This window comes from Sorex fumeus, unplaced genomic scaffold (genome assembly GCF_029834395.1).
Source record: "Sorex fumeus unplaced genomic scaffold, SorFum_2.1 ptg000020l, whole genome shotgun sequence".
Lineage (NCBI taxonomy): Eukaryota > Metazoa > Chordata > Mammalia > Eulipotyphla > Soricidae > Sorex > Sorex fumeus.
The window spans coordinates 11,204,350-11,228,202 of record NW_026606077.1 but is presented as its reverse complement, the minus strand read 5'-3'; the positions used below and the strand labels follow the sequence as shown (position 1 = coordinate 11,228,202).

General features: G+C 39.7%; 1 protein-coding gene across 1 annotated transcript in view; it reads right to left on the bottom strand.

Annotated features, from left to right (window-relative positions):
* Positions 1-23,853, bottom strand: part of LRMDA (leucine rich melanocyte differentiation associated) — a 635,497-nt gene that overhangs the window by 368,034 nt on the left and 243,610 nt on the right. The gene's annotated exons all lie outside the window — the stretch shown is intronic.

Below are 23,853 nucleotides of genomic sequence, written 5' to 3'. Positions count from 1 at the left end.
TATAGCATTTCACTGAGTTCGAGAAGTAGCTACCCCTCATTCCTACTTCTAGCTCTCCTGGGAAGAGCAGTATCATTTTGTTGTTTCTTCTTAACCTGCAGGAAGTACAGTAAGGACCCCAGAGTTATAAACCCTACTCAGCAATTTGCAGACCAGTAGTCTTTCCTTTTTACCATAGCAACATATGCTCAATTGGCTTTGTCCTTTCGCATGGCTGTAGCAAATGCAAAAGCCAAGAGTCCAGGCACATGTGTGATTTGTTCAAAGGACTAGAAGAAACCATTTCCCAAAGACAGTCAATGACAAACTTGCTATAATCTTGCTCCTCAAAACATAGGCTGGCCTTTCACCTCTTAACTTAGCACCACCTGGGAATTTGTTATTATAGCAGTTTCAGCCCCATGCCAGATCTCCTGAATCAAAACCTGACTTTAAAGTCACAAAGGAGTTCCTGTGCATAGCTTAGTTTGAGAAATTTTCTCTTAGTTTTCAGATGTCAATTAAAGCATTCTACAGTGGGAATCAGTCATATAACTACAAGGTAGCAGAATAAACAGGTCAAAGTATCTGAGTATTGGAAATAGTTGGCTGCAGACCTGGAAAGATATTAGTTAAAGAGGTCCTATGGGGGTCATTTTCAATTGTTGAGTCAACTTGTGTAGGCGAGAATCAGAGTCAATCTTATGATGTGCCAAGGAAAATGACTAAATTTGATCATGGTTTCTCAGTAGCAAGACTACTGACATTTTTGCATCAGAAAATTGGTTATTTTGTGGGTTGTCTTATATTTAATGGCGTCTAAAAGCTGGGGTTACCAGGAGGGAAAGGGTGTTGTTCCCTTCTGCCTTCCCCTCCCCGCCCCCCCGCCCCCACTCCGGCAGCAAGGTGGCCACCACCTCAGAGCTTATTGGAAAGCCAGGTATGAGCCGGTGGTGAAGGGGCAACTGCAGTCTCATGGGAAGGGGGACGGTACCTGCTTGTCCTTCACACCCTATTGAGGTCATGAGTTGCCCCCCACAAGCGGCTCTCTGGCACAGCCATGGCTCCAGAGGCAAAAGGACTTAGTCCAGAGCCCAGCAGCTTGCATAAGTAAAGTGAATGGACCATGCATTAAACTAGGGCACCATGCCTCCCCAGGAGGGAAAGGGTATTGCTCCCTTCCGCCTTTTCCCCCCCTGGCAGCAAGGTGGCCACCGCCTCAGAGCTTATAGGAAAGCCAGGTATGAGCTGGCGATGACGGGACAACTGCAGTCTCATGGGAGGGGGGGAGGTACCAGCACATCCTTCATGCCCTACCGAGGTCACGAGTTACCCCCCATGAGCGGCTCTCCGGCATGGCCATAACACCAGACACACAGAAACCAATCTCATAATTATCTGGCTCTTTGCAGAAATCCAAAATTGCGGCTGTGTGACATTATATGATTCTCATAAACAGTTCATGATCACGATCATGATCATCCTGTTATTTGTCGATTGCCTTGAGCAGGCCCTAGTAATGTCTCCTTCGTCCTAGCCCTGAGATTTTTAAAAAATTGCCATATTCAAGGCTCTTTCAGAGTTAGGAGAATGAGACCCATCATTGTTACTGGTATTTGACATATTGGGTACGCCACGGGGAGTTTGCCAGACTCTGCTGTGTGGGCAGGTTACATTTGGTAGCCTGCCAGTTTGTCCAAAGTAGGAATGAGATATTAAGATGTCTCACCCAGGAGCTGGGTTTTATAGTCTCTAAGTCTTGGCTGTTGATGGGATTACACAGCTCCAGGGGGCCAGTTGGTGGGTGTGACCCCCGCCTATTGGAATTTGGAGGATCTGGGTGGAGGATGCTCAGCCCCAGTCTGAGTAGGCTTGGAGATCTCAGCCCCGGGACCTGCATGCCTTTGTTCCTCTGCCGGTACCTTCATGTGTGCAGAGAGTGGTCTCAGCATGGTGGTGGCTGGTTCTGGAGGTCTTCGGCTGCTGGAGCCCTGGTCGGGGCGGGGAGGGAAACTCAACCTGCTCCCCTCCAAGGGGCCCTGGCAAGGACAACCAGTTATAGAAAACAAAATATTTCACAATGCCTTTTCAGCAATTCTGATTGTTTGGGGGGATATTCTAATAATGTTGCATCTTTGTCGAAATAATGAATGTAATCAATGTAGAGAAGAGTTAAGTAGAAATCATCTGCCTCACAGGCATTTGAAGGGGTGGGAGGGGGGGTATACTGGGGTTCTTGGTGGTGAAAAATGAGTATTGGTGAAGGGAAAGGTGTTTGATGATTGTATGACCGAGACTTAAACCTGAAAGCTTAGTAACTTTTCCCACAGTGATTCAATAAATAAATATAAAAAGAAAAAAATAAAATTAAAAAAATTAAGGTGGAGTTCATGCCCAATTCAATTAGCTAATCAGTGGCTGAATAAATAGCAGTACTCCTACCAAAAAAAGTTGGGGTTAGGTTGTCTTATATCTAATGGGCATTTAGAAGCATATAGGCCACCATAATAGCACAATCCATCACAAAGGGGAAAAACAATAAGCTCACTGCCCAAAACAGTTCCCAGTTGAAAACCACTCAGTTTGATGACCAGTAGCTCCTATGAATCAACTCAGTGGCATGGATTTTTGAAGACAATAAAATAGTGAATAGTGTAATACTTAATTATAATACATAAAATATAATACATATTTATTACAATACATATAATACATAATGTATTATATTTAAATATAATACATAAATATTTGAGCTGGAGCAATAGCACAGCAGGTAGGCATTTGCCTTGCATGTGGCTGACTTGGGTTCGATTCCTCCGTCCCTATCAGAGAGCCTGGCAAGCTACCGAGAGTATTCTGCCCACATGGCAGAGTCTGGCAAGCTCCCTATGGCGTATTTAATATGCCAAAAACTGTAACAACAAGTCTCACAATGGAGACATTACTGGTGCCCACTTGAGCAAATCGATGAACAAAGGGAGGACAGAGCTACAGTGTTACATAAAGCACAATATTTTGGCCTTTTTCTACTTTGGTCCCACAGTTAGCTAAAAATAAAAAAGCAAAAAATTTAAAGTCTACAAATGCTGATTAAATTAACAATGCTGATGTGAAACCATCCAATAGAGAGACGTGTCTCAGGGAATTGTGCCTTATGAATAATAACTAAGAGAATTGGCTTGTTAAGTTTGGACATAAGAAGCATAAAGTACGTATCTTGTCTGAAGTGTATCCTAGGGGCTTCAGGAGATTGATTCATAATGTTATAGTGTATAGGAAATGCAGTGGAGCAAGTACCATTTTTATGGTTAGGGTTGACCCATAAAGAGATAGGCTGCATGACAAGATAGGTAGGCTCCCACCAGAAGACACAGAAGAAACAGTTGGATAATCAGAGGATACACATCAGGCAGAATCAAATAGGAGATCATATTTCAGATGAGCCATGAGCTTGTTTATTCGTGCAGCAAATATTATATAACTAATATAATGAAGTTAGGTGCATGCAACACTGAACAAACCTTCATTTTCTAAGATGAAACAGAATTGGTCTCAGCCTTCTAAGATTCACAGAGAATGAGGAGTCTTAAAGAACTACAATGACTAGGGCATAGTAACTAGGACTGGTGGGGCATCTACCCCAGCAAGAAATTCTATATTAACTATTAACTTGACTAATCTTAATAAGTGATTGGTGTAGGCAAAGAAGATTAAAGAAGGACACATGACCAGAGCCAGAGAAGGAGATTTAAACTTTTGTTCCATCACTTTTTTCCACTCTGGAGTCACAAGTCTACCTCAGGTTTGCCAGAAAACTCCTGGTTCAGAATTTAAAATTAACAGAGATCTTAGGTACAATGCTGGGGGTCCCTGCCCTCCAGAAGCTTCTAATCATGTAATGCATAGTTCAGATCCTAAGCATTCAATGTCTGCTAAAGATGATTATCCACAAATGCAAAGAGAGCCTGGTATGGAGGTTTCTCCCTGTGGTGGCAGGCCTATATTCTACCTCCTGTAGACATTAAATCTTTCGCTTCCTGTTAATTTATTTTCCCAGTTGGCAAAACAGACAGGGCTGTGCAGTTACTTAAAAGAAAACAGCTACCCACTACATTTTTTGGTAACTCCTAGCCTCCAGAAAACAATGGCAAGGTTTGCTATGCTAAACACTAATTATCATCACATGGGCACAATTAACTATAGTTTTCATGCAAATAATGGATCTAAACTAAATTCAACTGGTAGTGTTTTGTGTTTTTTGCTTTTTTTTTAACATGGCATGATAATGACAAGGAGACCAAAGTAAATGTCTCCATGTGTCTTTAATAATAACCTTAAAGGAAGTCATATTTTATCCTAAAAGAAGTAGGTCAGTCATATGACCCCACCAAGCAAGTATTAAAACAGCTGTTCTATGCATAGAATAACATTCTTTTAATTTACTGTGTTTGCTTTTTAGACTCTATTTTGTTTTTCCATTTTTAAGAACTAAACGCCCTAGATGAATCAATCAACAATATGTTGGCTTCTCTCATATTCAGCCTTCTGCAGTTTTATGATAGTTCCCTGATCTTATTTCAAGAAAAGAATGACAAACTTATAGCTGCAAATGCTAAATTTATGGGGTTCTTTGTGGCAGGCATTACTAAGAACAGGGCTGAGGAAATAGGTAAGATGTAGTGGAGAGACAAACCCTCCATAAATACAAGGCCAGGCCTTGATTTTCATCTAAGTCCTGAAATCCAAGCAGTGAAGTAAAAAATGCTAAAAAGACTGGGGCTGGTTCAATTAGAATGACAAATGAATGGTCACCTTCAAGAGACACATTATGCTTAGTCACAGCTCTTGTAGATGCCTTGGTCACTGCTTTAATAGCTCTTTGACTTTAACAGATACAAGGTCAAGAAGAGTCACATTTAGCTGAAACATTCCAAGCAGAACCCAAGCTACCCACGAGCCTGAGGTTGGTCTAAAGTGACCAGTGAGAATGGGAGGAACTGATGTGCCTTAACACTAACATGGTGTCAAATAATTGGTAGTGGACACATTTTGCATTTGCTGAATGGTCCTGTTTTCAATATCTTTCCACTTTTAATAACTGAGTATGCACAACATTTTAACAAAGGAAATTCCTCTCATTAAACAATTAGGAGGTTTCTTTAAGGGAATTTAAAGAGTGGCTTTTCCCGATGAGCAATCTAAGGAACAAAAGGCTTTTTTTAAAAAGAAAGTTTTCATAAACAAATAATTTTAGGAAATGAAGCCATATTTTATATCCTCTCAGGAATAGTCATTCTTTACTTTGGCACATTAAAGGTTCAGGCAACTCCAAAGAAAGAAAGTCTGATTGACACTGTTTAACCAAGTGTTTTGAAAAACCTTTTGCTAAGGAGCTTCTTTTACATATAATATCCTTTGGGACCTAAAGTCTAATTATCCAGATGCTGAAACACATATTAGACTTTTCTAGGTCTAATCTACATATTGTCAAACACAATAAGGCAGGTCAGTATGGCAGCCAGACCATCTCCAAAGAATAACTTAAGCATTTGAAAACACAAGGTCTAATATTTCCAACAGTCTCATAAGCTAAAAGCTAAGTCTTATAGTCTCAACATGAGACCTTGACATTTTCAGACTATCTCTGTGTTACATTAGTAGTTAACTTGAAGAAACATGATGATGATGGATACATGAGCCTACATGAAACTGAAACTCATAATCCTATTCATTACCCCAGTTTTTCTACACTTCATTCCTTTATTCTCTTCATTTTAAATATTCAAACAATGTCAGAGTGCCTTCTTATAAATTAATGGAACCATATGGTAAGAAAAAAGGTAGACAGCAACATCTTTCCCCTTCCATTTTCCAAGGACATAGAGAAAAGGGAAGCTACTACTGATTTCAAAAGTTTCTTTCCAATACACAAATTTAATTTTACCCTTCTCCTCCTCAAAATGAGAGTGGTTCACCACTACAAAAAGGTTGAAATCTACACTCTTTTATATTGGACCCAAAGTCCTTCCCTGAATAGTTTTCAGGTCACTTAGCATAGAGGTGACCTACATCATTCTAAACCATACTTCAACAATATTGCATGCTTCAAACATTTTCATATACTACATTCTTCCAAGTCTTATCTTTGAACATACTGTACTCATTCCATCTTCATCTGTCTACTGCTGAAACATTAAGTATGAATTGATGCAAGTTTGAACTCTCAAAATTTACAATAAATTTAAGGACTCTCCTTTACCACTTATGAGTCACCACTTCTAAAAATCCCAGAAACAACTGACCACCTACACCACACACTTAGCATTACATGCTCATCCCTAACCCCACTACTATTTCTTTTCCTCCTCCTTCATTCAGACCTCCTCTTATACGCGAGTTGTATCATGCCTCATAAAAAATACGCTTACCTTTGTAGTTCAGTGCCCATGCACACTGTCTTAATACATCTTTGTTCAAAGATAATATCTCTTTTTATCTATGTCAGTTTTATTACCCTTTGTTCTATTCACTACCACTGAGGCTGTGCAAACACTATAAAATAGATAAAAATATGGGACATTCACTTCAGCTCTCCTTCCTCTGAAGAAAATTATGCAGTTGATACTACTTTGAATAACGCAATATCCTGAAAAAAACTGAAGAGCGATAGGTTGAAGTTATGACAACACTTTCTTGGCCACATGAAAGCAACGAGTTGTCAATCTGCTCAGAGCCTCTCCTTTTAATATAGTATCTTTTCAGTCATGAACTTTTAAAACCACCTTAAAAGAGATAGTCTGCAGCAGTGGATTCATTATTATTAAAATGACAAGTAAAAACAATCTCCAATAAAAGATTTGTTTAGATTTGCTAAGAGCAGAACCAAAACAGTGATAATTTAATGCAGCACTATCCCTGGCAATGGTAAGTTTGCTTTCTATTTTGGCTCACTTGTTTCTTTATCTCCCACCACAGAGCTAATGGGCCTGGATTTGTAGGAATAGTTAGGGATATTCTGACATATGTACAGCTTCAAGAAACACGCTCATATCTAGAACTAAATATTTATACTACTTAGCCATAGTTCAATGATGATCACTTTCCAAAACATTTTATAGGGCATATATAGAACCCACACACATTTTAAAAGAGGAATGCCCTTTTAATAAAACTTTACAAAGTCTTTAAATTGCTTTCAAATACACTAAGGCACTAAGGGTCATAAAGTTCATGAAATGATGAGACATGTGCCATAAATTTTCAGCCCTTAAATACAACCCCACAAGACACTGTTTGAAGCTCTGCAAGTTTGAGCCTTATCTGACTAAATCACAGTTTCATAAATTAGAGTGAACACTGTTACTTATCTCCTGAAAGGAATGAGGATAAAGAATTCTGGTTTACTCCTTAAGCTTGTGTTCTCACTTGAACATATTTCTTGCTTGCTTGTCTCTGTTGCTTGCTTTTTCTACTCTGGATAAGCTTGTGTTCCCTCTTGAACACATCTCTTACTTGTTTGTTTCTTTGCTTTTCCACTCCAGAGAAGACCATGTTCTCTCTTGAAAATGTTTTACTTCCATTTTTTTCCCTCACATTTAAGTAAGCTTTGTTCACTACAATCTATTTTGTTTCGCTTAAAAAGTTCTGAATTAGTTTTACTCATTTTAGAAATATCTGTGAAGGATTATTTCAAAAATGGCTTTTCATAACAGGATATCATAATTCATTTCATAATAGTTTAAGTAAATTTTCAATTATATCCAGCCAGCAGAATGTCAACCATCATCAAGAAGCAGCAATTGTCTAACGTCATAATTTCATTTTCTAAGATATTAGGAGATCATGAATTCAATAGATAACATACTTTAAGAAGACTGATATTTAAAAAGCCTTGACTTGTCTTAGCAAAATTACCCAAACCTTAGAAGGTCCATTTGCAATCTGCTTATGGACCAAAAACAAGCCTTTCAGAGAGAGTCAATAGAAACAAATCTTTCTATTGAATGGAATGGTTGGAGTTTCTTCTTTAGGCCCTTGTTCTTATCATTTGCTTATCATTAAAGAAGTGAAACGCCCAAACTCTGTGCCATATTTTGAATAACTTCCTAGAGGTGTTTCTCATAAGACTTAAATTAACCTAGATGATTCTGAAAGGCATACTGAATTCTCAAATATGTGCCTGCAAGCTGCTTCCCAGTTTTAACATGGGTGTTGATATCTCTGGCCAGGGCATCAGCCTGCTTCATTCTGTGAGATTTTCCAATTTATGCAAGGGACCATCAGTCTTAATCCTTATACTTTTTTTTTAACAAAAAGATGAACATGAGAGACATTTTCAGGAGGTGGGCTTATAACTCTGATACCTTGATCACATTGCTGGCATTTCCTACACTTCCAATGCATTCTTTCGAACCTGTCAACCCACCAAGCTTCAGGAGGCTCTTCTAGAAACCTATGTGCTGCTTAGAAATTGTACAAAAATGGCTGAGTTTAAGCTTTGTTTTCATTGATTTGGAATTTTTTTTGGTTTTGTTTTTTGGCTCTACCCAGGTTCTCAGGGTTCACTCCTGACTCTGTGCTCAAGGATCACTCCTGGCAGTGCCCAGGGGACCATATGGGATGCTGGGAATGGAACTGAGGTTGATCGCGTGCAGAGCAAATGCCCTACTCACTGTATGATTGCTCTGGCCCCATGTTTTCAGCGAGCTGGAAGGAAGCTGGGAAAATCACTGAAATACAACTTCTTATCTTTTAAAAGGTAATCGAGAGCATTATTTTGGCATTTCTTTAACCACTTTAATGGAATTAGAGATTTCAAACTTCAGAGTTTGCCACCAAAGTGCTGTTTCCATACCCCTCTGAAAAGAGCCTCCTTGGGGTTGGGGAGATAGCATATGCCTTGCACACAGCTGACCCAGGATCAATTCCCAGCATCCCATGTGGTTCCCTGACCAACGCCAGGAGTAACTCCTGAGCTCAGAGCCAGGAGTAACCCCTGTGCATCACTAGGTGTGACTCAAAAAGCAAAAGAAAAAAAGAGCCTCCTATGGTGAGGTGGGGGAGGAGTTGTTCATGCCCCTACATTTTAGGGGCCAAAAAGATAGTACAGCTGCTAGGGCATTTGCCTTGCACATACTGACCCAGGTTTGACATCCTACATCCGGAGGGGTGATCCCTGAGTGCAGGAGTAAGATCTTAGTACACCTGGGTGTGGTCCATAAAATAAAGCTAATGAAAAAATCAAGAAAAAAGAAATTTCACATTTAGTAGAAAACACCTGCCTTCCACACACTCCCCAGCTCACATTCCCCAAGCTGCTTAGCCATTAGCTCCAACACAACTTTCTGAATTCAGTTGATTTAATCAAAGGCAATCATCAGAATCAGGCGAGGGTATTTGGGGAAAAGGCTAGAAAGAATGAAGTAACAAAGGATTCAAATATCCTACAGTTGAAGTTGGATAAATGGCCACTCATTTCAAAGCTTCAGATTTTGAAAGAAAACAGCTTAGGGCGATAGAAGTAAATGGGGAGGGTATACTCAAACCTATGCTGGATATATGTATTTTGTATGATTTATTTGAATAGAAAGAGACATAGCTGCATTTATAAGAATCACTTCAGCTTTTATACTTATCAGTGTCCTCTATCTTACCTCCATTACAGCTCTGACAGAATAATTAATTTCAGTCAATCAATCATTTAACAAAAACTTGCAGGTGACCTCAACATGCCATATAAGTCACAGAGAACTAGTCACAGCAGCAGTCTTCAAATTCCCTTGGAAAGGAAAATTAAGCCTGCTATGTGTGGCTTGGGGCAACCTAAGCCGTAAATCTCTCTTTTCTGATCTCTTCATATAGATGAAAGAGCAAAGCCGCTCTGGGTTACATACAACAATTATGTGTTCGCCAAACTCAGGGAATCGGCTTTCAGACAGCCCTAATCATTACCAATTAACCACGTCTGCTGACATCTCTAAGAACTGGCCCAGAGCTGCTGAATTCCAGGCCCTCCCTTCAGGCAGCCGTCTCTTACATTACAGCCATGTGTTTTAGAAGGCCTATTAATGTTTGTTGACAATTCCAAATAGAGGTCACCTGTTGTCATGGTGCAAAATACCCTCTTTCCCCTCTGAATGCCAGGCAGGGAGGGCAGCTTTGTGAGAAGCACTTCAATGAATTTCTATATTGCCACCAACATTCACATCTGATGAAAAGAGATTTAGGATCTCCCAACTCTTCAATGGCAAGTCCCACCTGCTACCACGCACCCATTTGAAGCTGAAAGGAGTCTCTTCCTCAGATAATAAACTTGATAGATGTGTTTCAGGCCCATAGGAAGATGTCTAGACCCTGGCACCAAATAGGAACACAAAGATTTATCAAAACCGTCAAAATGTCAATCTTGAAAGAGGGCTCTCCTTCAACTGAAGAAAAAAATGGGCTTTCACCCCCATTTGAATTATTCTTATTGAAACCAGACAAAGCCTTTAGAAGAGAGAACTTGCATTTAGGGATTCTGCAGCCAATCTGCAAAGAAATCCTTTTCTGTACTTCCAATGTTGGGTCTGAAGGGGTGATTCACTGAGATCTGAGTGGAGACCAAAGAAGAAAGTTTAAATTCTTTAATGTCACTCATATTTCATTCAATTTAATTCCTCTAATTCATGCCAAAGGAAAAGAGACACATTTTGCAAAATGTCAAATTCAAATTTGGACTAGAATCTATGTTTGCTTAAGTTTCAGACTTACAAGACTGCATTCTTCTTGAGGGCAAAGTTGCACTATTAAAAGAGAAAGTACCTTTGATATATAGCTATACCTCTCCCCCACATTACCAACAGACCGAGTCCCCGGGTCCCAGTTCCCCACTACATCCCTTTCTGATCTTTATTCTTGCCCACTCTATCTGTTTCCTGGAAACATAAGATCCAAACTACAACCAGCAAACTTTAAAATGTGCTTGTCTAGGAGCCCAGCTGATTGGGTGTGAGGGAACATCAGAACATAGATGGAGGGAGTTTGAAACAGATAGTGGGGTTGAGGCTAGAACATTATATATCTAAAACTCAACTATCAATAACTTTGTAACCAATATTGCTTTAATTAAAAAATTTTAAAATGCAAAAAAGAAACACCATGGTGCCTTTTATAACCAGTTGCGAAGGAGGAACTCAGCCAAAGCTATTGGTTGTAGTATTTAAGTTCACTTAAACCTCTATAATCATAAAATCCATGCAGGGCATGTAAGGTGGGGTTTGTGTACTTTCTCTTAGCAGTGTTTCAGTGGTGAGATTCGATGTGCTCACAAGAAGAGCCAACAGGAAAATGCCCAGTTTTCTGCCTCCCAGTGTGGGTTCAATGAGAACATCTTGTACACAGTGCCCAGACTGCCAGCAATGTTCTGTGGCACCATAGAGTGAAAAACTCATAGGGGCAGGAAACTTATATGACAATGAAGTTAAAATGACTATATTATTATTATGTTGGTTTGGGGGCCACGCCTATCAATGTGCAGGGCTTACTCTTGGCTCTGCACTCAAGAATTACTCCTGGAGGTGCTCAGGGGGCCTGATCGGGTGCTGAGGACTGAATCTGGATTAGTTGCCTACAGGGCAAATGCCCTACACACTGGACTACTCTTCAGACCCTAAAATAGCTTGATTTTAATCTATTTAAACATTTAAGAAAAATAAAACAATATCCACCACTGTCAGAGAGCCTATGAATTATTAGCTCAAGGTCATTTAAACATGAAACCATACACTAGACCTTTTACTTCTGTTTTATTTTTTTAAAGCTGGGTTATTCTAGTGGTAACTGTGTTTAAAAATGAAAATTTGAGATGCACCTAAACTGGAGAGAAACACTATTACAAGGGAATGTTCAACCAGGAAGAAGAGAGGAAGCTGGTGTTATGAAATTTTGTTGGACACAATATTGTAAAGCACAGTGTCAAATTTTTTTTTTAAATGCCTCTCATAGAGGCAGGCAAGTGGGTGGGAGGGGGAAACTTGGGCACTCGTGGAGGCTAGTGGACAATAGTGGAAAAAATTGGTGTTGAAACATTATATTCCTGAACCCCAACCATGAATAACTCTGCAATTCCCAGTGACTTAATACAAATAAATAAAACACAAAAACCTTCATGATAATTAGTGTAGACCAGGAGATGAGGATGGTGCTCCATGTCCTGGGTGATTCTAGGATTCAAGAAGTTGTGCAGCTCTTAATAGGCACAAACATATCTATGCTAGTGATAATGGTTATCTACAAAATAAAATATTTTGCTTTCAATGTATATGTACTTTTTCCATATCATTGATTATGTTGTTAGGATAGATATATTTGGGCCTATATAACTTAAAAAAATTTTGTGTAATTTTGTGTATATACATATACTCACAAGCATGTACTTGTCTAGAGGTATCCTAGAAACATTCCTGAGATACAAAGTGTTGGTTCTATGAACTAAGAAAGTTTGGGGACCACCCTTCTCCCATGGGTTTGAATACCCCATTTTCTATAAACTGCAATAAGCTTTAGTTAGAGGATTGTAGCCTTTGGAGTTTTGGGAAGCTCCCAACAAATTCAGATAAAACTTGCTCTTCTACTATTCACTCGTCTTCTCAAGGGAGCTTAATAACAATTTGAAAATGAAAACTCAAATCTACTCATGGTTCACCACTGCATGCTAAGCTATCTCCTTCACCGTGTGTCTACTTTGGAAGTGTTAGTCCATCAGGTGAGTGCGAGCTGCTGAACTTATACACATTCTGTCATCTGGGATGCTGGGGCCCTGCAGGAGGAAGCCAGCCAACTGCAGTCAAGTCAGAGGAAATATAGCCCCATCACCTCATGCACTGTAATACTGCCACCATCACCACAGGAAGAAGCTAATAAAGATCCATTGCTCTGGGTGGTGTTTTTCTCACCAACACCTCATTATCTCTGGATCTCAGCCAGTCCTTGAACTACTTTCTTTGAGTAAAGGACAGAAACAAATTACCAGACTTTCGAGAACAAAATGCACAGTAAATAAATTTTTCTAAACTACAGAGAGCTAGCATAACCCAAGCCAGGCGAGGAAGCAATCTAATTTCAATCTGTGATCAGAATCAAATACTGGAATGTCTGCATCAGCCCTTCTGCAGTGATGTAAAGAGGTTTCTGGCTGATCTCTGAATCTCTGCCCAGGAAATGAAAGCAGGCGACCAGCAGATAACTTAATGGAGAAACCAGCAAGTGCAAGAGAAAGCCAGACAGGTTGTAATAATACCTGAGAGTTGCCCAGGGTGCCTGGAAATGTCCTACTTGCTTCCAAAAACTACTGCAACCTCAACTGTCATTAACCACTTCTGATGCAAATGACTCAATCTAGGTGAATGGAAATTAGAAAAAAATGACACCTTCATTTGCTTACAAATGTAGATTTCAATCTCCAAGACTGATATGAGCAAAACCAGATGCCTTTAGTGGAAAGGGACTGCTAAGAATGGATGGAGTTTCAAGTCTTGAGGTCAGGTCCTTCCAGGACAAAATGGTGCCCTGACCTTATTCCACAGTCCTTCTGAGGACATAGAAGTCAATTCTGCCTCCAAATGTCTTTTGACAAGCTCAAGCCCCACTTTTCCTGCTTATCCCTGCCTCTATATTTGTCACCACAGAATTACATTTTTTGATCTAAATAACTATAAAGTATAGGGATAGTCCCCATGTTACTGATGAAGAAATCAAAACTCAAAATGGTTATGGAATGTGTTTTAAGCTCTACTGTTGATTGGTGGCATAATTAGAACTAGAATCCTCTCTGACACACTCCTTTTCTTCTGTTGCTTAGTTAACTGAAGAAATTTTCCTGACGTCTAACAGGATGAGGGACAAAGGGGCCACATTCATAAGCAATCTTTACTGAATTTTTTTTTAAAAACTGAGAAGACTTGATATATTGAATATACAACAGTACTTAGCATTAAGACTATTATCTTCAGGTGGCCATCATTATAAACATGCATTCCCATATTCTATGTGAATTGGAAAGCATCATGGAATAAGTGTGCAGCTTGGCACCCATCTCCTCTTCTTCTCATGGGCTGGGGTTATTAGAAAGGAGTAGCTTATGCTTACTCATCTTGGGAGAGGCCTGAGAGAATAGTTGGAAATGCAGAATCTTGCATTGCTTAGTAATTTAAGTGTTCACTCAAAATGGAACCCAAACTCCTATTTTCAATAAATTAACATAAATAAGCTATTAAAATTCCAATATAAAATTATCACAAAGGCAAATATATTACAAGGTCAACCCAGTAAAACTCAACTAACTGAGCAGAGATTGGTCATAAAATTGACCAATGGAAAGTAGCTTTAACCAGCAGATTAACTCAGGAGAAAAGCAAAGTCTTTGAGAACAGGTGCTAAGTATGATTAGTCTCTATTTCTGGGCTTAACAGGGCACCTACCCTGTAGGCGGTGCCCAACAAATGTACACTCAATATGCATATGGAGCAGGGGATAAGAAACTATACAAGGGGTACAGCAAATATTGTGGGAGCATTATTAAAAAGTAAAACTGTTACTTGAGTGATAGTACCGCTGGTAGGGTGCTCAGCTTACATGCAGCCAACCTGGATTCAATCCCTTGCACCCCATTTGACCACCCTGCCAAACCCTGCCAGAAGTGATCCTTGAGTGCAAAACCAGGAGTAATCCCTGAGTACCACTGGGTATGGCCCCATAACCAAGCTAAAATAATAAAATAAAACATTGTATAATTTGGAGTCCCTTGCTGCCCTGGGGGAAAGATGCACACGGAGGGAATAAATGGGTCTCTCTGCAGTCTGGACACTGCTTGGCCTAAGTGCTTGAGGGGAAGTCATTGAGGTCCCACTCTGCATTAAAGATCAGTTGGTCTTGAAGGACAAAGCTGAAGATTCTCTAAGCAGAAGGAAAACCACAGCCACCAGTTCAGACTTGTTGAACAATCATGAGGGGACCAATGTGTTCCCCAGTCCGTCCTTACAGCCCACGCACAAAGGCAGTACAGTTTCACTTGACTTGTTATTTCAACTGGAGAGAAGGACCACTCTGATAGAAGAAAAATACTTTAACTTTCGCAGAATGTTAACTCAACTGCCTTTGTGCACCAGGTGGATGCTGTCCTTGCACCCTTGAGGGCTAACACACAAACTTCTTGGGTCCCAGAGACTAAACAGCGAACTCTCTTTTCAGACCCCCATCTGGCACATTGCTGTGAGTGGCACATTCAGGAAATAAATAAGAAATAAACAAACTGTCCAAAATACCACTATTAACATTCCACACCTCAGGCTAAATGTTAGTGCCATCTTATCAGGCTCAGTTTGGAATGTGTAAATGAAAAAAGAAATTCCACCAGTTAATGGTTGTATCAAGACGCTCCATTTAATCAAATGTTGCACTATCTGGAGTTATTTTTAAGAGATGAACACTGGATTAGCAAAAAATACACAGAGTTTGAGATTAAACAAGGGTTTTTCTATATTGACAGTAAGACTCACTTTAAAAAAAAATCTTAAACAGAAGTCTTTGATATTAGCAAAACCCATGGGAATCCCAATACTTTGCACACAGCAGCAAACTACACTTTGTTGTTTAAATTTTAAATGTATTTTGAGAAGATTGTGTATTTTCGCAAATTAATTGGAAACAGCTTTTGGTCCTGCCCCCCACCCGCCCCCACACACACATTTCAAAGCCTCTGAAGGATGACTAGGAATCTAATTCCAAGCAGGGAGAGATGGGGGGGGGGGGGGAAGGCATACACCCCTAATACAATGGTGATAAGAAATAGCAGCTATTTACTTTGGAACATAGGGGAGGAGAGAAAGACATCTTAATTTTTTTTTAAAAATTACATTTTAATTATTATCATATTTTAGGTAACATTGTTACAGTAGTTCTCACATCTATGGTTTTAACATTTAAGTAGCATGGTGTTAATGTTTAGAGTATAAATATACAAATATACAAGTTACCACCACCACAGTGCCCATGACACCCTGTTATTGTCATAATGTCACCTCTAGTCCATCTCTTCCTTCCCTTGCCATGTTCCCCCCACTCCCCCGGCTTGGTAGTCACAGTTTTGCAATCCAAGTCCCAAGGATTTGTCATTGTTTGATACTGTCGATTCCCTTGTTTTGTCTCTCTATATATCAAAGATAAATACAAACTTCCAAATCTTCTCCTTCTGACTCATCTGCTTAACATGACACCCTCTAGTTTCATCCAAGTAGTAACAAAGTGTAAAATTACATCTATTTTCATATAGCTGCAAAGTACTATCTCTTCTCCCCCTAAATAGACAGTTCTTAAGGATTAATACTTAATGTCGAAAGCAGAGCTTTAAGATTTTTTTCGAAGAATATACTATATAGGTTAATCCTTGCATGTGGCCGACCCAGGTTTGATTCCTCTGTCCCTCTCGGAGAGAACCGGCAAGTACCGGAAGTATCCCAGCTGCACGGCAGAGCCTGGCAAGCTACCACGGTGTATTCAATATGCCAAAAACAGTAACAATAAGTCTCACAATGGAGATGCTACTGGTGTCCACTCGAGCAAAATGATGAAAAACGGGAGGACAGTGCTACGGTGCTATAGTGCATAGTTTCCATGTATGGATTGCTTCCATATTCTAGCCATTGTACCAAGCACTGCTCTAAACATAGATATGCATACATCTTTTTCAATTAATGTTTTTGTATTTTGAGGGTAGATGCCAAGAAGGTGAATCACTGGATGATGCAGAAATTCTGTTCTTATTTTTTTAAAAGAACACTTCTGTTTCCATTGAGGCTAAACCAAGAAACATTCCCACCAACAGAGAAAGAAGGCTACTTTTCTCACCATATCCCTGCCAAATCCGGCTATGTCTAGTCCTTCTTTTTAAAAATGATTTATATATAAATATAAATATATATATTTATGTATATATATATTTGCTTTTTAGGTCAGACCGGGGATGTACAGGGGTTACTCCTGGCTCAGGCACTCAGGAATTAATCCTGGCGGTGCTCAGGGGACCATATGGGATTGCCAGGTCGGTTGCAATCAAGTCAAATGCCCTACCTGCTGTGCTATTGCTCCAACCCCCTTAAAATGATTACTGTATTATAGTTTAGGAAACATGGTTACAATTATATTCACATTCATATTTTGATATACAAAGTTACTGGAGAAAGATGTTCTCTTATAGACTGGGAAGAGCTTTTATAATCAAACAATGCTTGCATGAGACTACAATAAGTGAAACATTTCAAATGATCATTTTGGTCCCCAGCATCTCTTTGAGAAAAATAATCTATATTTTAGAGATAAATTTATTCAATTTTCTCAATATTTCCTCCATGCTTAACAGAATGCATCGTAGAATATCCCAGCTCTTCTAATTCTACGTCACTGTGTATTCCTGTAGGAAGATTTCAGTCACAAGAACAGTGGAAAGTATAGTCACAGAGCCATGTAAATTACAGTAGATCTAAAAAATGATTGGTATTTGGGTGCCTAGATAATTTTCAGGAGACTGGAGAAACAGCACAGCAGGGAGGGCAATTGCCTTGAAAGAGGCAGGGTTTGATTTCTGGCATCCCACTCACTCCAAAATGGGATGCAGAGATAGAGTCAGCCCTGAGTATTGCTGGGTGTTTCCCCAAAACAAAACAAAACAAAACAACAAAGAACAGTTTTCAAAATATTTTTATACAAACAGTAACTTATTAATGACCATTGTGCTAAAGAGTCACATTAAATTTAGAAAAGACATTTTTTGAATACACAAGATATAGAAAACCAATACCTTAAAAGAAGTCCATTTAAGCCATTTATCTTATCATGATTACATTATACTTACACAAAAGCCCTGCTCAAGTCTCCTAAGAGAGCATTTAACACTCTGCCATTTTACTACTGCCAAGCTCTGAAAAGTTTTGATTCAGCATTTGCAACCCGTCTCTTATGACAAGTTGCCAATATGCAAATTAGTCCCAAGAATTAAGGGGATTTCAAAAGTGCACATCACTCAATTTCAGCCAATTAAATGAGCACCATCCATCTTTAACTGTTTCTTGTTTGGGTCATTAGTACATATACTGGGAAACTCTAAAGGAGGCACCTAGTGAAATGTTTAAGGAGGGAATAGAATCATATAAGGAGAATAACAATACATTTGAAAACTGGTCGTGGGTCCAGATTTGAAAACTAATAGTACAATCTCTATAATCAGATAAACCCTCTAGCAACCTTACTGTCTTAAATAAATCAAACCTTATGTTTTATTTTCTATTTTCCCAAATTTTCTGAATATGTCCATGAAAAGTACAGGACAAGCTCTGAGATGTAATTTGTTTTAATTGAACAGTTTTGTCTAATATTCATTTCCCCTCTTCCTTTGCTGGATAAAGTTTGCTTTTTGCCTCAACTTTTGTTGCATGGACAAGGAAGTGAGTATCTGAGTATTAAAAATAGTCAACTCAATATTAAAAAGATGCAATTTAATTCCATATTCAAATAAATCTTCACAAAAATATGACCCTTTTTTGCTCTTCTCCATGTGGCTCTATGTCTATTTATGGTTATTATAAACTTGGTCTATATCCTTCTCTTTCTAGAAGTAGCCTAGATTCTTTATTTTTACTTTTACTGAATGAAAAAAAATGTCAACAGGGAGAAATAATACAGTGGGCAGGGTGCTTACCTTGCACATGGCCTACACAAGTTTTATTCCCAGCACCCAATAGGGTCCCCGAGCCCCACACTGACCATCACCAGGTGTGGTCCCAAAACAAACTAAAAAGTTGCCAACTGAATGCAAAAATCTTATGCTCTCTATTTTGAAATTTATAGAGGTATTTTTCTCACAAAAGTTGGGTCAAAGTGCTGAGAGTTAATCCTGTAAATCCAACTTGTAACCATCTATCATCAATCTGATAATCTCCATGGTAACTATTTCATTAACCATAGGGAAATTAATTATTGTTATTGTTGATGAGAAGGTAATTAAAAATCAAGATAAAGCCAGCTTACTGTGACTTTTGTTTTTTAGGGTCTAGTTGGTATAACAGTAACAACTTTTGTCTTTTCAGGATTGGTGCTATTTGTGAAATGAAGAAATACAGTACAGGGGTTGGGGTACTTGTCTTCCATGCAGCCACACTCCAACCCCACCCTGGCCTCATTTGATTCCCAGCACCACATGTGGTTTCCCAAGCACCACATCAGGAGTGACCTCTGAGCACAGAGCCAAGAATAGCTCCTGAGTACCACTGGATATGGTATTAAAGCAAACGGGCAAACTTGATTCTATTTCACCTGATGCAACCAGAAAACACAAAACTGAAATAACAGCAAGGTGTTTAAATCAAGAACGTTGAGGGGCTGCATATCTCCACGGGAAAATTCCACAAAAATAATAAGACAGTGTTTCTGCCCAGAGATGGGAAGAATATTCTCCTTTGGGTTTACACAATTCTCTGGGCCTTTTTTTCCCCTCTTTTTTTTCCTTTTTGGGCACAGCTGGTGATGCTCAGGGGTTACTCTGGCTCTGTACTCAGGAATTACTCCTGGCGGTGCCCGCGGGACCATATGGGATGCCGGGATCAAACCTGGATTGGCCCATGCAAGGCTAACACTCTACCAGCTGTACTAATGCTCTGACCACACAGGAACTTTCCTAAGCCATGAATCTTAGCCCAGTTTGATGTCTGACGAGGAGGATGATGAATAAAACCTATGAATCAGCCAATCTATTTTTATAACTGGCTGATTTTTAAGTTCATCTTTGGCTAAGATTGCTATTGATCATCACTCACTTTTGGACCACAACCTACCATCCCATCTCCTTCTGCTCTTTCCTTCACACTCTTCACTATCAAGAACATTTGCAGGAAATTACTTGATTGGATCCTTAGTTTTTCTTCCATTCTAATGTTTTTAACTTCTTTAGTTAACACCCAAGCCCAAAAGGCTTTCACTAGAGAAATTTGTCCTTTTCTTTCTGGGAATATCACAATACCTTGTGTATAATTACACCAACTTCCTATTACAAAATCTACCACAGATGAGACAACACTAAATTAGGATTTTCCACAAGACAAGCAAGAGCATACATGAAAAATATTTTTTTAAATTGATTTATATCACACACCAGGAATTACAGTTTAACCTACAGGCGCAGTTATCATCCTTTAGTGCCTACTTGGTACAAGAACTTGACTAAGTCCTTAATACACAGTGTATCATTCAAGTCTCAGAACAGCAACGTGAGATAGGTACTGTTAGTTTCATTTTACATATGTAAAAGATGGATTCAGAGAGGTTAAGTGCTGTCCAAAAAGGAAAAGTACTGTAAAGGAAGTTAAAGTTTAACATTTGCCATAATAAATTTCAGTTCCATGTTTAAAAATGTAAGCTTCCAAAGGAGACTGGTTATGAAATTGTCAATTTCAAGACAATTACTTGATTTAGTCACAAAGATTTCCCACAAATGAGAAGAAATTGGTAGGTAATGTTTTCAATTAAGAAGAATTTTCACCTACAACTTTCCACTCTCTATTGTCTGGGCACACTAGATACTCACTCAATAAATGGTTCTGATTTATTGAATTTCCATTTGCAGCAACAATTAGGAGTTTCTTATCTTTGGTCTCCCATCTGATCACAGGCCCTAGATCTGGCACCTGTGAGCACACAGATTCTCTCTCCCAGACATTTAACAGCTTCTACAAATAAGTTTACTCTTCTTGTTCATATTTACAAGCCAATCAACAACTCGGGAAAAACTAGGTGTCAAAGTTTCCCAATTGTATTGAGCAACTAAAATGAGATGTTATGGTGAAGATAGCAAACACGGTCCGGGCCTTCAGGAGGAAGTCAGTAAAGGTTGAAGATTTGTTGAACATGTGAGAGTCAATGCAGTTTGGTGCAAAGCACAAAGGAAGTAAATGACAATAAGCCACCTGGATCATGCAATGGATGACTCAGTATATCAGAGCCCAAGACTTTGGTTCTCACACACCAGTAACCTAGAAATGTATACAGAGAGAGCTAAGGGGCTGCATCATCAAAATTTGGAAACAGTTTTCACCAATAGGCTAGGGTTTAGTTTCTATTTTAGATGAGCCATGAACAAGGAGAGGTTCAGACAAAGATACATTAAGGAGACCAACCGTATGCTCATTACAACAACCAGAAAGGGTCATCAATAGAACACAGTCCTAATATGACCCAATTTCACAAGATTAGCCCAGACACCACTGTCAAACACCTGCCTCTTGAACTCAAAAGCACTAAAGCTTTTTGGGGAAACAGGTTCGAGCATCTGATATTTCAAATAAGCTATGATGTAGACCTGATAAGAGTCACAGAGTTGGGACTTAAAGAATAGCCAGGTTAGATACAAGCTAGTGTGATAAATGGAGGGACTTTATTTCAACAGCCCAATGTAGTGTTCAGGCTTCCTAGTGCCACGGACCTTCATTTTAGTATCTCTTAAATCTCAGAGGTAACTATAAAGCTCTCTTTTAGAAGTTCCTTCCAGTAGCGTCAACTCCCTCTAAGGCCTGGTTTATGCTCTGTTCACAGGAGTCCCTGAATTCTGGCAGTGATTTGTCACCTTTACATTCAAAGTAGGAATCCAAAGATGAGTAATACCACGAATAGCATTGCCTACTAGTTCCTGTTTCATCCACCATCACTAAGTTTAGCCTGGAATAAAACTAACATGTCCCTACTTCCACCCTAAAAGATGTCTACAGCACAGATTGTTCTTTGAAATATATATCACATTTAAACGTAATGATCCCCAAACCCATGGAAGATTCTAGGAAAACAAATTGCTCAGCATATGGTTTTAACTGGAATCTGTTTCCTGAAGGATCCATTTTAATTGTGCTTTAATATATTCCATGGGAACTCGAGGACTCTGATGAGCATCTTGTCGATTAACCTTAGTTATGAAGAGAATTTTCCCCATGCAGACAACTTCTTGAATACATTTTTTTATGAACAATTTAATCCCACAGGAATAAAGTTCACAACTCTCTGAAGTATTTCAGATACTTATTGAAGACAGGTCAACGTCTTTCCCAGATTGAGTCCAACTTGATCTACAACTATTTCCCTTGAATCTTCCTCACACCTTCTGTCATTATGAAGAACAAAACTTCTGACACTTCAGCGAGGAAGTTCTTTGGGTATTTTGCTTATAGGTTTTCTTCCCTGACACCCACCTTTTGGATTATTGACTTATACTGGTGTAACCTCACCCCTGCCCCAATCACCTCAGTTTCCCTCTGTAGGATAATATTGGTTTGTCCTTTCTCCCTTGTGCAGGGGGTTAGGTTTATTGGGTTATACTCATCACAATGCTCTCGAGGCACTCCCATTTCTCTGTGTTTATCTTTAACTTTTCTGTGCTCTGTTTCCCCTATATGTTAATCAGCTACATCCCCAAATCAGACCCTGTGACTTGTAAGGTCAGATCCTTCTAAGGACTCTGGATTTTGTATTTGTAAGTGAAATATTGCTTTTCTCTTTCCCTATGTTTACTTTAGAGGAATGTCCTTTTTGTATAGACATAGGAAGACAGTTAAGGCTATGCTTTTATAATTTGGGAGTTAATTGACTCCAGACAATATTTACTCCTGGACATCTGTCATATTTATTTGACTTAAGCCTCAGTTCCCCTTAGTTTCTAGCACCCCAAAAGCAGGGTCCCGGGGAAGAGACTGGATAGACCCAGGGCAAGCTGTAAGCTACCCTGGCATCAAAACAGGACAGGCCAAGTGCCATAAAACTTAGAATAAGAGCACAGTCATGGACAAATTTTGTCATGACCCTAAGAGAAGTGACTGGATAAGGACCTTGCAGGGATTAGAAAGGTCAATTCTGGCCTGAGGAATGTAGTCTAGGATCTGTAGTGGGATGCCCCCAGGAGCATCACCCCATAAGCTTAATACATCTCTTACTGTGTCCATATAAAACCCAGCTCCCGGAAGAGAACAGCGCAGAGTCTCCTGCCCCCATGCCTGGCTGTCCTCACCCGCCGGGGCCCCTTGGAGGGGAGTGGCTTGAGTTTCCCTCACCGCCCCGACCAGGGCTCTGGCAGCCGAAGACCTACAGAACCAGCTAACACCATGCTGAGACCACTCTCCACACGCACGAAGGTACCGGCAGAGGAACAAAGGCATGCGGGTCCCAGGACTGAGATCTCCAAGCCTGCTCAGATCGGGGCTGAGCATCCTCCACCCAGATCCTCCATATTCCAGTAGGCAGGGGTCACACCCACCAACTGGCCCCCTGGCGCCATGTAATCTCATCAACGGCCAAGACCCAGAGACTATAAAACCCAGCTCCCGGAAGCGCGCGGCCTCAACTCATTCTTACTTTGGACAAACTAGCAGGCTACCGAATGTAACCTTCTCACACAGCAGAGTCTGGCAAATTCCCCGTTGGCGTACCCAATATGCCAAATACCAGTAACAATGATGGGTCTCATTCTCCTAACCTTGAAAGAGCCTTGAATGTGGCACTTTTTAAAAAATCTCAGGACTAGGATGAAGAAGATGTTACTGGGGCCTGCTCGAGGCAATCGACGAACAACAGGAAGGTTGTGATTGTGATCGTGATCATGTCCATACAAAATGACTAGAAAGATTATTAAGAAGTAAATCTAAGATGATTGTTTATGGACTAAGGAAAGGAGAAATATGCTCTTAGATGAAATTCTGCCCTTGATTTTATCTTCCAGCAGGAGGACATCTTTGTCTTAGAAGAGCATTGCCAGAAGAAAGGGCTTTACATCTGTTGTTTGTGCTATCTCACCTATGAGGAATTGCTACC